Source organism: Hermetia illucens, chromosome 1 (genome assembly GCF_905115235.1).
Source record: "Hermetia illucens chromosome 1, iHerIll2.2.curated.20191125, whole genome shotgun sequence".
NCBI classification, from domain to species: Eukaryota; Metazoa; Arthropoda; class Insecta; order Diptera; family Stratiomyidae; genus Hermetia; species Hermetia illucens.
The window spans coordinates 194,380,217-194,394,756 of record NC_051849.1 but is presented as its reverse complement, the minus strand read 5'-3'; the positions used below and the strand labels follow the sequence as shown (position 1 = coordinate 194,394,756).

The following is a 14,540-nucleotide window of genomic DNA, read 5'->3' as shown; positions in this document are numbered from 1 at the left end:
AAAAATTCACTTGTCAAGATTTGTTTGATCATCGAGGTCGATGAGAAACGACCAAAAGGTCGGCCAAATACGGCTTAATATGCTGAATGGTGATTTGAAAGCTTGGCGACTGCATCCTGGTCAGACCTTTGACAGAACAAAATGGTGTAACTCACCCCGCTTCTAAACGGGACAAAGGCTAAAAAAGAAGAAGACCATGATATTCCTGAATGAGGGGACGACCCTGAGCTCATCGATGGGAACCTGAGGCTACACTCAAATTCCCCATTTATTTAACTGAAACACAGTTTGAATCCAGTCCTCAATGGGCGATTCAACAGGTCTTCCGTTATCACTGCTAACCCTAGATTGCAGTTAATCCCACCTGCTAAGATCGAAGTCTTATCCAGGGGTAAACGTTTCCCTCCGAGCAAAAACCTTCCAGGTCCAAAACTATACCTCCGGCTAAATTGCTTTCGGACAAAACGTCTCCGGGCAAATCACAACTCTCCAATTATGCCAACCTGAAAGCGGAAGGATCATTAAGGATCTCGGCGGCTAAGGAAAAATATGGAATAATGGCGGCAGGGAATACTCGGCCAACAACGGCTAAATCTTTACTTATAACCAAGGCTATCAAAATCGATGGATGAGTATCAAATGATGACAACAATACCTCAGGTTATTATAATGAACTGTACGAACAGATTAAAAAGCAACTCCTCCTAGATGGAAGCTAGCAAGGCGTTAAGTGTTACTTTGAGTCCGTAGATGTATACCGTAAAATGGTACGGATAAACTTTACTAACGAGAGCTGCTTCTCCGTTAAAGACGTGTGAGAGAGTAAGTAATTATTTCCAAAGAGGGCCCCCAAGTTTCTATCCAGCAATAGGCGCTTTCTCTGTCTTTTAGACAAAGTTTGGTGTCCAGAAAGACCTAAAAAACTCCACCTAGGTACTACTATACAACCTAACAGTAGAAAGAGCGAATAGGTGCAGAACTTTTATTCCTATCGGTGTTCGAGAACGAACAGGCTGCCGGATCTTCCATCGGCCTGAAACCGTTGCGTTAAAAGTATCGACTAAGGCCAGTGAAGAAGACACTCAGCCCATAGGATCTCGATCTACAACATTGATGAGGTGCGATATTTCTCCAGTAAATTTACGGCATTGTCGTCATAAAAGAACGATGAAATCCACGCACGGTTGTTGGCTGCAAACAAAGCCTATTTCAGCTTACAAAAACTGTTTCTTTCGAAACGTCTCACCATAGGGTCAAAGCTCTTACTGTACAAGACAATGATCTTGCCAGTCCTCATGTATTCCTCGAAAATTTGCGTTCTTGGCAAGAAAAATTGCGAACTTTTGGCCGCGTTCGAGAGATGAATTCTTCCGAGAATATTTGCCCCCCCCCCCCTACATGAGGATGGACGATTCCGTAGTCTACATAATGACGAAATCTATAAGCGATATCATGACCATCAAGCTGTGGATAAAATACGGCTTAATAGGTTACGATAGACGGGTCACTTAATCCGTATGGATGAGGATGATCCAAACCGGAAAGTCTATAAGGTCAATATATATGGTAGAAAAAGAAGACGAGGCAGACCCTGCCTAAGATGGAGCGATGGCAGGACGCCAGATAGCTTTGAGGGATATCGAATTGGTGGACCTCGGCGAAAAACCGAGATGTCGAGAGTTCCTTATTTAAGCAGTCCTAGAACGGATACCGGTTGTTGCGCCGTTGATGATCCTTGAATATGAAAATGAAAGCCCCAGATGCATGTAACGGATCTCGGATCAACGACCTGGGAATCCAGAGAAACTCTGATTCTGCTGATGACACGAAAGAGGCCAGTTCGCCTCCTTATATTATTAAAGTTCATCTGTGAAGATTCAAAATATTTAATAACAGAGAAAACTAAAGGCATTAAACGTCATGAAAGTGGATTTGGGACTACAAAAAGAACATGTGGTCGAACGAAGTCAAGGATAGTATGCATATCAAAATATGCCAGGTCAAAACTCAAGAATGACCAAGTAAACAATAAGAAAGTAATTCTAAAAATTTCATGGAATTTTCTTAATAAATCGTTGAAGATATACTTGAAAGTCGAACATGATCAATCCAAAACGGTTGCTCTAAGTTTGCTTCAACTGATTGCGAAGTAAGGAAAGTCAGGAAGAAATACCTGACACCGGGGCGAAAATCAGGCAGACACCTCTGAAATTGCATAAATAATCCATTTTGGTTACCCCCGCCCCGAAATATTTGCGTGCCCCAGGAAATCCCCCTTTTCTCTTCCCCCAACCCCCCCTCCCTCTCAGCTGGTCTGGTGAAACCAGATCCCTAACTGACTTACCTAAACAGAAGCGAATCAGTAACGTAAGCATTTATGGCGGGGTGATTCAATAAACATTCAGGCATTCTCAGCCTTCCATATGACAAATCCAAGTAAAGGAGTCTAACTTCAGACTAGGAGTTCAATGATCGTGTGAACCCCTCAACCAAAAATCATGAAGGGCCTCGATATTTTCATTTACTTCTGCAAATTACTCTAAAATAGCTCACAAAAACACTATAAACACTCCAATTCACTCCAGCTGAAAAAAAGATGCGAAAACAACTAAACTATCTAAATCTATCTCATGATTGTCTACAGATACGCATTGTAGATTTTCAGCGCAATAAAGTAAGCAGAACATGAGAAGACCCAGAATCGAACCCATTACGTTCTTTATCTTTTTCGCTTTGTTCACTCTGCTCTTTTTTACGAGAAATCAGTGGAGCTGTTATTCAAGCACCGTAAAGAAAAGTCTCATTCGTTCAGAACCAAAAGAACAGTTTGTTGTTTCCACCTAATATCACTGACTTTTAAAGATCATTCCAAAAAAAAAATTATCAACATGCCCTGATTACCATATCAATGGCTCATTTATAATTTGACAAATAAATATTTCAGAGAAGAATTTTAATCAAAGTTTTTATTCATGCATGCAATTTTTCTCAGATGCTAATATGAAGGCAGCAAAAAAATGCGTCGATTACGAAAGATACTTTAAAATATTCATAAAAGGTCGTAAGAAATTTGCGAATCCAATCTGAGTCTGGTGACTTCATCCATATCTATACATAATATAAACAAAAACATGCATGCATAGTATCTTTTTTGAAAAACAAGTATCTTTTTTGAAAAAAAAGATACCTTCAAAAAGTGCATTGCTTCAGTGAAAGGTGGGCTAAAAAGGTTTTTACAAAGCACATCGTTTCGAACGATCACAAAACACAACTTTTTATAGTAATACTGTAGTAATCGAGCAAAAAGCCTGACCAATACACCGCGGAACAAAAAACTTACCGGTAGAACTAACTGCTTATTACTCCACTTTACGTTTCTTCAGAATCCACTTATCTCCCAACCGTGCCCGACTTATAAACAAGCAAAGATGACGAGACAAATCCGCACCACGAACTCTAATTCTGAGACGTTGCACTACTGCTTTTTCTGACGCTTCCCTTAGGATCGTATAGCACAAGGCGAATATGAAAATAGTTAAAGACCGTGTGAAAGACAACACGTCGTCGTTGTTGCCGTTGACGCGGACAAATCGAATGCTATCGTTATGGAGTTTAAAGCTAAACTGAGCTCCACACATCGACCAGGCCCCAACAAAGCACTATCGAGCTCGAATGTTAACTACTTTTCTTGGGGGGCCACCACACTTGTTCTTCCCAGCAGAGGAGCATACTCGCGGCATGGGGCTGATGGAGTTCGGAGGAGGCAAACGGCTAGAATAGATTTGCGTGGTATGGAGTCGCCTACTCGAGCAACAACCTGCCAAAATTTCAACCTTAGACAATAGATCGGCCAAAGATATGGGATTAGACTACTCTACTATTCTGCTATTCTGACTAGATGCATATTCCTCCCCCAGCCATTGAAAAAGATACTTGAGTATCTTTTCATTTAAGCGGATTCGTCGAGCTGAAGTCAACCAAGTTGGACTTGATACTTCCACTTAACTCACCTTGAAAGATTAACTTAAGTTGCAATTTGTGCCTGTCGGATATGATTAGGAATTTTTTGTTTAATATCTCAGCCAACTTGCCATCTATTGATTGAAAAAACTACTACACAACATACTACTATGCGTTTGATTTCATTCGCGTGACCTTTAGGAAGTTAGACATGAAACAGTCAAGTAAAAGTCCGTTGTTTAGTCTTTCATCGTATCGTCATCGAATATCATCATCAGCCCCAATGAATATAATTATTTGTACCTTGAAATGTAACAGTTGGTGAATGTCTCTTTCCTTGGCCCCTTGTTGACTGGGGTATGATAGCTGCTGTGTGGTGACTAAAAATACGGAATAATCATAGCATAGCGGAAGAATCAGACCTCCCCCGCACATGGGTTTCCATCGCGATATTCTCCACTTTGTGAAACTTTATTCAAGCAATTATTCAACTAATTTGATTTGTTAGATACTGATTAGCGGGCATTAGATATTATCGCCCTCTTAATAATCAAGTATTTAGATGATAATCGTTGACTTTCAAGTTGGAGCTATCGGTAAATAGACAAAAATCGAAAACATGAATCTGAACATTAAACAGTAAAGATTTGAAGATCCCTTCATATAAACGGCGCAATCCTGACCGCAAGCAAAAAGCGTGTTGATAAGTAATAGCTTCAGCATTTGCATATCGATCTGCAAGGAATGCGATATGGTGCAATAAACCGGTTAGTCAATCGTCAGCCTCTCGCTTTCAACGTGGAAGGGCTTGTTTAAGTCTGAATAGTTGCACAACTGAAGCCATCTCTAGAAATAAAACCTAACACTTCGAGAGGTTATACAAGCAAACGAACTCCAACTCAAGGGGAGGTGCATACAAAGCACTCATGGCATTAATCAAGGGTAAACGCTCACCATCGATCTCCAACCCTGATTTGCTGCAGGTCATCATTAGTACTCTCTCCCCACAAGTTTCATCATCAACGGGGCAACAACCAGTATCTAGTCTAGGCCTGCCTTAATAAGGAACTCCAAACATCCTGGTTTTGCGGCGAGGTTCAGCAATTCGATACCTGTTAAAGCTGTATGGCGTCCTAGCCTACACCATCGTTCTATCTCAGACAGGGTCTGCCTCTTCTTTTCCTATCATAGATATTGCCGTTATAGACTTTCCGGGTTGGATCATCGTTAACCATAATCATTAAGTGATCCGCTCACGCAATCCTATTGCGCCGGATTGTATCCACAATCTGACGGTCATGAAGAAGAGGATGGTTTCTCTCGAATTCACATCTCCATCACGAATCACTTTCTCCAGGGTCAGGTTAAAGAGGACGCATGATAGGGCATCCCCTTGTCTTAGACCGTTGTTGATGTTGAATGGTCTCCAGAGTGGTTCTGCTGCTTTTATCTGGCCTCGTACATTGGTCAGGATCAGACTAGTCAATGTTATAAATTTCGTTGGGATACCAAATTCTCTCACGGCCATACTACATTGGAACGATGCAATATGGTCATTCTGTCGGAAATCAAATATCCCTCTTTGTCTCAGCAAGATGAACATCGCGGTGTATAAGGTTTCATCCTGCTGACTTGTTGATGAAACTTCCGTGCCCGGTGCGGTTACTCCCTGCACTTCTCGGGTTCACAGACCTGTTGATTCTCCTGGGCCTCCCTTTCCGTCTATGAAGTTGCTACTTCACTCACCGGAGTTCATGATAAGTCTCCGTATGTGCCCGCGTTCTTTGAGAATGCAACATTGCTCGATATGCAGCATTTTTCCCTTCAGTTTACAGCTTACATTCATCGTCAAACCAGCCGTTCCGACTCCTTTTGCGGCTGGGACCAAGTATCTTTGTGGACGTATCTATGATAACGTTCTTCAGGTGATTGTGAAGATCATTTGTTGATGCTTCATCTCCAGGAGCTCTGTTGACTATGGTTATTGCGGCATCCATTTCCCTCCTATAGGTGCTGCTAATGGCTGTATTGTGGATGGCTTCAGTACTCACTCTCACCTGATTGTCAGAGAGGATTCTGAGTGGTGTTGTTATTCTAGCTCGGAGCACCATACCAACGAGATAGCGATCCAAGTCTATATTGGCCCCCCTATATGTTCTGACTGAATGCCAAAATTCAAATAGAGCTTTTGGAGATTCGTTGGGTTTTGAGTATGTACACCCAAGCATCTTTCTAATAAATTATGAGAAGACCGATCCTCGATATGGTCATGGTGAAAACTTGTGAAAGTCCCTTAGATCTCGGTCTGAAGCTACTTGATGAGCGGAGCGGTAGCATACCACTAAGCGCTCAAAAAGACGGCAGGTGTTCATACTCCCCCTCCCATGAAGGAACGTGTTTTTCACGAAATCCCTTTTCAGCGTATTCTTAACATCATCTACTTTCAAAATATGCTAAAAAAAATCAATTTGGTGGAACCACGACGTAAGAAGACCCCCTTAAATTTTTTTAATCGACCGACCCTATCAAAAATAGATTTTACTAACGTCGGATTCAGCTAAGATACGACGGAGCTGAAATTTTGAGCTAAACCACAATCAAAAATATACCATGTTATGGAAAAGCCAGTGGATAAGGACCAGTAGATGCATATTTCCCGCAAAGGCAGGAGATTCATTGTTTTGCTTAATGACGAAGGTAAGAAACGATCTTAATACTTCATGCCCAAAAGTTTAGGTAGCTGTTACTGCGGTTGAGCCGGTGCACTAATGCCCAAAAAAGGTGCGAAGGAAGAAGCTACATAGTGGTGACTCTTGACATAAAAAATGCCTTTAACTTTACGAGTGAGGTTATCTCGACGGTTGCACACTATGCACCCATAGTATCCTGAAGTACAGTAAATTGACACACAACGGACAGCTTGGATCAAGTATAGCTTTGCTAATACTAGTTAGATTTTCTTCCAAACACTCTGATAATGGCGTTCTACCTTTTGATCTATATTACTTCTGGCATGGCTTCCAGTAAATAAGCTTCAGTCTGAATGGCTATATGCCTCCGCAGCATCTCAGTGACTAGGTGAGGAAAGCGCAGGAAATTTGCAGTCTTGCAGATTACTCACTAAGAAAGCTATCACTACACCTGGCAGTTAGGGATAAAATGCACTACCAAAAATGACAAGAAGGAGAAATTTGAGGTCCGGTACGGATAGCCGGCGGGAGTCGTCTGACTTGGTGACTGGGTCGGGCTCCCGTAATGGACAGCACGTCGTCGAAACCGCTAGTGGTGGGGCGGTTCGACGTTTAGGCGCCACGACGACCAGGAGCGTTGCTTCGCCCGCTGCAGCTGTTTCGCCACAATCTGTGACGACCTCTTCAGCAGGTTCACGTAGACAGCGGATGAAGTGGACTGATGAAATGAACCTCTTCATCATCCGCTCCTACCAAGAAATAACGGCGGGGGCGGGTACAACATATTACCATCCCTGGTTGCACCAGAGACTCGTCGAGCGTTTCCCGCAATTAGAGCACGTGACTATACAGCGAAACGCAGACCAGTGCCGCTTCATTTCTCGCAGCGACACAATTCCAGCCATCAGCAGGGAGCGTGCTCGACTTGAGGTCATGGCGGAAACTGGTAACCGAGAGTTAATGGGGGCAGAGACGGTGGCATCAACAACACCACTCCGCACTGCAGACAATAGTTTCAATACTCACCGAAGCACTCTTCTCCACCGTCCAGCTGAGGTTTCCGCTGAGGTTCGGAACAAATTCCAAAGAGCATGTGTAAAATTCTCGGAAATGCATCGTTTGCATAGATCAGGTATTCCCAGGCTCTATGCATCTCCAGCAACTCCGAGAATTCTACCTCAAATCAATGGTGAGATTGCATCTCGACTGTGCGCTGATATGTCACTGCTGCAGCTACAATCACTTGGGGGGTGTACAGTGTAATGATATTACTACGTTCTATCTTCCGTGCGTGTCTCCTGATCATCGTGTCTATGGTGTCTACGTTATAGACACTGGAAGGAAGAACGGGTACACCAGCACTACCATAAACACGAAGATAGAACGTAATAATCTCACTACACTGTACACCCAATAATCGACTTCTACCGCATTAAAAAGATCAAGTGTCATCTTTTCAAATCTGTCCAGCCATATAAAACGGACATTGAAAAAGTTCGATATACAACTGGTAGGGTCAAGTCGTATCTACCAGCTAACATTCCAGCTGGCTAAAGAAAAGGACCGAAAAACGGTAGAGGAGATGAGCGGTATAATAAAATCGCCTACTCAGATTGTCCGAAGGTGTATATCGGACAAACGAAAAGGCTGGTAACTACTAGATTTAGGGAGCATACGAAGGAGGCAGAGTTGGCTATTAGATACTCCCGAAAACCTACAAAATATATGGTGGCTAAATATATGGTGGAATGCGGCCATAAAATAAGCGCCGATGATTTGAAAGTGTTAAAACAGGTGAGGAAAATTAACCAACTGGACGCCTATGAAAGCTTATTCATTAGCAAACAGCCGGTAGACACTAGACTGAATTCAGATCTAGGTAATTGCTATTTACCCTTATTTAAAAAACTTTTCACAAAACTGATAAACACCTCTTCTTCTTTCAGAATAGACAAATAAGTCTTTAAAATGTAGTGAAATATTTCTGCTTTTTCAGGATTTAAATATAAGTCTTTAAAACTAATTTAGCCATAATTAGAAAACTATTATAGATTTAGACTAGTATAAATATAGCAATGATGAGCAGACTTGTTAGCATTAATGAAAGGAACAAGTGGTTCCCGAAATATCGGTTTTTGCAAAATAAAATTCTCCACTAACGAATAGAAAAAAACAAGTTTTATTATTTCAAGTTATTTTTACAGCAAAGAGCAGGTGAGTCCCTTGCATGCGGTTGTCTGCGGACTGTGAGCTGACTCCACTTAACTTGAAGGATCAATCTTTCAATCCTCTGAGTAGGGTGAAGTCGGAGCAAGGGCGGATCGATGAATGGAAGTCGAAGGCAATACCCGTTAAACACGTGAATTATCGATTTGTCGATTTGCATTTGACAAACAAATGGCTGTGTGCTGGCGAGCTCTTTGCTGAGGCGGAGGGGTTCATGTTTGCCATTCAGGACGGCGTAGTCGCCACCGGAGCTTATAAAAAGCTTATCAACGAGCGTGTGGAGAACGACCAGTGCAGAATGTGTGGATCGGCGTTAGAGACGTTGGACCGTCTCATTTCTAGCTGCACTTATATGGCACCGGTGCAATACATCACCAGGCATAATGGTGAATGTTAGGTGATCCATCAAAACCTTGCATACAAGCATGGGCTGATCATGGACACATGTCCGGTTTATCGATATGAGTCGCAAGCAGTACTTGATACATGATCGGCACATTCCACACAACAAACCTGACGTGCTGTTAGTTGACCAGACGGGTCACTCCGCGTATATTATTGATGTTGCTATCCCCCATAATAGCAACATTAAACGGAAATACGTGGAGAAGAAGGTGAAGTATGAACCACTGGCTGGGGAAAACAAAGAAATTTGGCGTCTCGAGTTGATGGTTGTAATTCCCGTAATATTGTCAGCTACAGGTATTGTACCTAAATTTCTCACGACTTCCCCTCATGTCCTGTCCAATTTTAATAAAATTTTGTTCTCTGGAAGACTTTAGGAAGTGAGCGAAGGAAGTCGATATCTGACTAACAAGCAATATTAGAGATTAACAAAAGTCGAAAATGCGGAGCAGATTTTCTTTACCTGTCTAAGGTTGGCAAGCATAGCGAGACACCTTCAGACGAACCTGTAATCCCCTTTAATCATGAATCTGTAAGGGAGCCATATAAAAAGGGTGGATGACAAACGGATTTAGTTAAGAGCAAACGACCACCCCGAAAAAACCGCAACAGATAGGAGGACTCAATGGACAACAACAGTCACAGAAACCTGGTTTCACCAGGAGATCAAGAGCTGACCTCAGACTGTAGCCCAATCGAGGATGGAACTATTGAAACTAACTGAAACCGATGGGAATCTATGAAAAAAGGTGGGGGTATCCCACTTAGAATCTCATAAAATATTGCTAGCTTAGAAAAACTAAAATTGAAACTGAAGCAGAAATTACTCTATGTGGATGACGTTCTAGCCATTGTAAAAGAGGGGGATAAGCAAGCTATACTGGACCAAATCAACGAGTGGAACCCTAATATAAAATTCACGATGGAAGAGGAATCAAACGGTGGCATTCCCTTTCTCGACATCAAAGTGCTAAAAAGGAATAACAGCTTCGAATTCGATATATATAGGTAGCCATCGAATACACAACGTACCATTGTCGGGACGTCTAACCACTCATATCAGCATAAAGTGGCCGCCTACCGATCCATGGTGCACAGAATTTTGCCTATACTACTTTGGGTATAAAGGTTTTGTGTTCATCTTATTTAAGAAACTTCAACACACATTTTTCTATCCGTATATAGCTGCAAATCCAACATATTCCTTCACATTTTTCGAAACTAGAAGAGATACGTTCATATTACAGCCACAGATACTATCCTCACCCTAAACAAACTGCCTATTTCCAAATACTTTCGAATATGCACGTATATAAATTGATCGTACCCCTATTTCCGATTTACTTCGTGCACAGTAGCATACACATATATGTACATTTATAGTACGCATATCAAATACAGCTGGTTTAATGTACAACTTCATTAGCACGCATGTACTATATACCTACATACAAACATGCCTTTCTTGTTCGTACACGGAGGGGGAAAAATCTTAGAAAGACACGTCCGCCCCAGCTCCGCCGCCCAAACGCTGGACAACCATTTGCCTTTCCCTATTTTCGTGTACTATACTGATTGGTAACAATCTGTTTCAGGAGGCGCGGACAGGTCACCTGGGGTGACCTCAGCAGCCTTTTCATTACCACTCTGTAGGCGTCGCCCCAAGGGTTTATGTTGGCTTGGTCACACAGCTGTTTGAAGCAATTCTTTTTGCTCCCACGAATGGCTTCTGTTAGGCGGCCACGCATTTGCCTGTGTGCGGGTTTTCCCCTGAGCCTGTTCAAAGTAATATTCTTACACAAATGACTAAAAAACTAAAGCAAAATAATTCTTTCCGCCCCCTTCGTATGAACTCACTTCGTTATTGTATTGCCGAATTGATATGTGATGATGACGTCATACACGTTGCAGAATGCACGAAATTCACAAAAAATAGTAAAGTTTCACCTCCTATAACCTTAATAATAGTTGAATGTTCTTCAAACTTGCCCAAATTGTGCATTATGTTATCCCTCATCCCCATACCGAATGTTGTACTTCTAGGATGGACATAAGGGGGGTTGCCAAGTAAATTTCTAAAATGTGAAAATATACTATTATTCACTTTACTATTATTAACTTTATAATATCTGCAGATATTGGAACCGGATGTATTTTAAGGCCTAGATTTCGTAGAGATGCACCACTGTGATTTTTTCCAGATTTTTCAGTTGTTTTAGGAGTCATATTTTGAGCCGCCACTCCCCTACGTTTCACCCGATATCAAATATAGAACCAGTTTCGAATAGTACTAATTGAGTCCTTTCATTTGATACTCCACATGGCCATGAGCAAAAAATGTCGCACCCCATTCACATGTATGGGGAGCCCCCCCTTAAACTTAACGCAAAAAGGTGCCACTTGCTGAATGTAAAAGGAACAACAGATCACACGCATCGTGACAATCGGTCCAACCGTTTTCGAATGAATCAGGTATGACAGACAGACAGACACCGACTCGATTCTAACAAGGTTTTGTTTCACATAAAACCTTAAAAATGTATTTCGGCCAACTCTAATCCAGAGCTTAATTAGGAAGATGCAAGGTGTGAAGGAACGAAATCGCCTAACAACTTTGTTCGAACAAGAGAGCATGATGATGGACACACAACGTGCCAATATAATATACTCAAAGGGAATGTTCCCAGCTTTGCAACGAATCTCGGTCAAAGAATTCATCGAAGCAGGAGGATCAAGCAGGATTCACACGCTCAAAACGCAAAATATCTTGTGAGGGTTGCCCTTGTACATAGTATAGCCATAAGTTCTGTCAGTTGATGCATATAATCAGAAGCGTTAGGCCGCCGAAACTGGTAACATTGCGTATGAGAGTACCTAACCATACCCCACTTGTGTCAGACTTTCAGGTTCTGAAGGTCAGTAGCACGTGAAGTTCACCAATGTGGGAATACGCCGAAAAAGATTCATAGTTTGGTAACCGGTAAACGAACGATTTGTGTTTAGAACATTAGCTCAATATCGCGAAACAGCTGATGTGGTTGACATTTCGGCGGAAATGGGACTTTCTACGCGAAGTAGCAGTCATATTTTACGAGAAGATCTCGATCCCGGTGCGTATCAGCGATGTTTTAACCCTATGTTAACGCCAAAACCGAAGGAAATACGGCCAACTCAGTGTGCTGCTCTTCTGGAATCATTTCCTGGTAAAAAAATATCGCAATTTTCTGATGAAAAAATTTTTACCATCGGGGAAAAATTCACCCGACAAAATGATCGAGTAAATGGTCACAATTGTTATGAAGCCAAAGAATCTCTATTCGCTGGAAAGCCGTGATGCTCCCAGCAGGACTCCGCCCCCGCTCACAAAGGCAAGATAATTCAGCAGTGGTTAGCGGCGCATGTTCCTGACTTCATAACCGCGGTTGAATGGGCCTCAAGCAGCCCGAATTTAAATCCTCTGGATTACAGCCTTCGAGGTAAGTAAGAGGAGATTGCCTGTGATCGAACTTACACCGATTCGGGGAATTCGAAGGCCAGCATCGTGCGTGCAGCTCGAGAAATGCAGTTTCATACCGCGTGAGGCCATTTTTAATATTCCTTTTTTCGTTTGAAAGCTCTATGTTTCCCTTTTCTAATGGTGTACTTTCGATTGATTTGGTTTATTACTGCGTGAAAAATAAAGATTTGTTTTACTGACAGATTTTATGGCTATACTATGTATATAGGTAGGGCAAACCAAACGGCTGGTCAACACTGGGTCAAGGAACATTTAAAAGAAGCTAAGCTAATAAAACGGGGCAGAAAAACACATATCAATTCTGCAGTCGCCCGGCGTATTGCAGAACATGACCATAAAATGGAGAAGGTAACGGTGCTGAAAGCCCAACAAATTGGACCCTTACGGGAGTTTCTTCATTGGGAAAGAGCACCGGTTGAATACAGATAGGGGTAACGCGCACTCATATCTGTATTCGCTGATACCACAGAGGAGATAAGATATAATTAAGGCCCAGTCATTAAAATAATTAGATTAAAATAGTTAGTATATATTTAGATTAAGGATATTGGGATATTGAGATCATTCCGCGGAAGAAGGCAGCAAGTGACTGCCGAAATACCTATTCGGGGAAATAAACAAAATTCATTGACAAAAAGAAAAGTAGGATCGGTTTGTCTGTTCGGGCATGAATTCTGGCAATGCAAATACGCCAGGCGTGACATGCAATACCACTAGTAATCTAATCCGTTGGGATATCATGAAATATGCATTCTGGTTTTTAAAAATATAATACCCAAAATAGAATGACGCATTTGCGTGGAACCCTAAAATCCATCTAGATGCGCTACCATGAAAGGTAATTCCCGGCACCAAAAATGTTAATTTTGAAGAGGTACTTCTCAGATTTGAGCGTCATCTTAATATACTTGGCACATGTTTGCAACAGATGGAATATGCATTAATCATCGCGCGCTAGAAGCAGCTCACTAGCTCAGCTCCCAAAATGCACCGCTTAAGTCGCGTTACCATCTACCAATTAGATCTGAGAGTGGGAGCAATCATCATTCAAAACAAATAAATGCCTTGTTAGAGCCAATTTATCTAATACAACAATGGAGCATAAAACAAAAGTATATGATTTCCTCAGTCGCAAAAGATACTAACAATCGCGAACGTATTTGGTAAGGTGACCTTTTATCGCTTCCCAGTGCGTGAATTGATAGAATTAGCAGAACGGGGCTAATCCATTAATTAACTTGCGTCAAATTGTTCATCCCACTCAAGTATCTGGCTAATAGCGCTGCGCTCCGTCTATATTGCCTGCAATTTTCCGTAATAGCGCAATGAAAATCTCAAGTGTTTTCCAATCAAATTATATTCAATTCATATTGAATCCAACGTTTTCTTCGTTTACATCTCAACGATTGACCTCAAAGAAAATTTTATTGTCAGCAGAATTTTTTTCCTTTAGAATCAGAATTTCCCGATTGGGTTAAACATGAATCGCATTTCAATTCCAATTTGGAACTGTGTTGGGTTCGGAGCGAAATCAACCCACGGACTGTCACTCAGTGACTCACTTGGAGAGGTGGTCTTACCTTATAAGTGTTGTCGCGATCACAAATTGATGCCGACTATGACCTCTAAAAACATCCAGTCTTGGAGGCTGAAAGTAGCCGGGCGGATTGATCATTTATAGATTTAGGCAAAGCCAAAATTTGAAAAAACTTGAATGAATTGAAGATAAAATCTCCGAATAA

General features: G+C 41.8%; 1 protein-coding gene across 2 annotated transcripts in view; it reads right to left on the bottom strand.

The window, feature by feature from the left end:
• The window catches only part of LOC119652350 (adhesive plaque matrix protein), a 71,720-nt gene extending 67,976 nt beyond the window's left edge, over positions 1-3,744 (bottom strand). Inside the window, exon 1 of one of the 2 annotated variants that reach the window (XM_038056686.1) lies at positions 3,341-3,744. The gene's annotated coding sequence lies outside the window, so the exon portion shown is untranslated. The remainder of the gene's footprint in view (positions 1-3,340) is intronic. The other variant, XM_038056526.1, reaches the window with a different exon arrangement.
• Between the last annotated feature and the right edge of the window lie 10,796 nt (positions 3,745-14,540).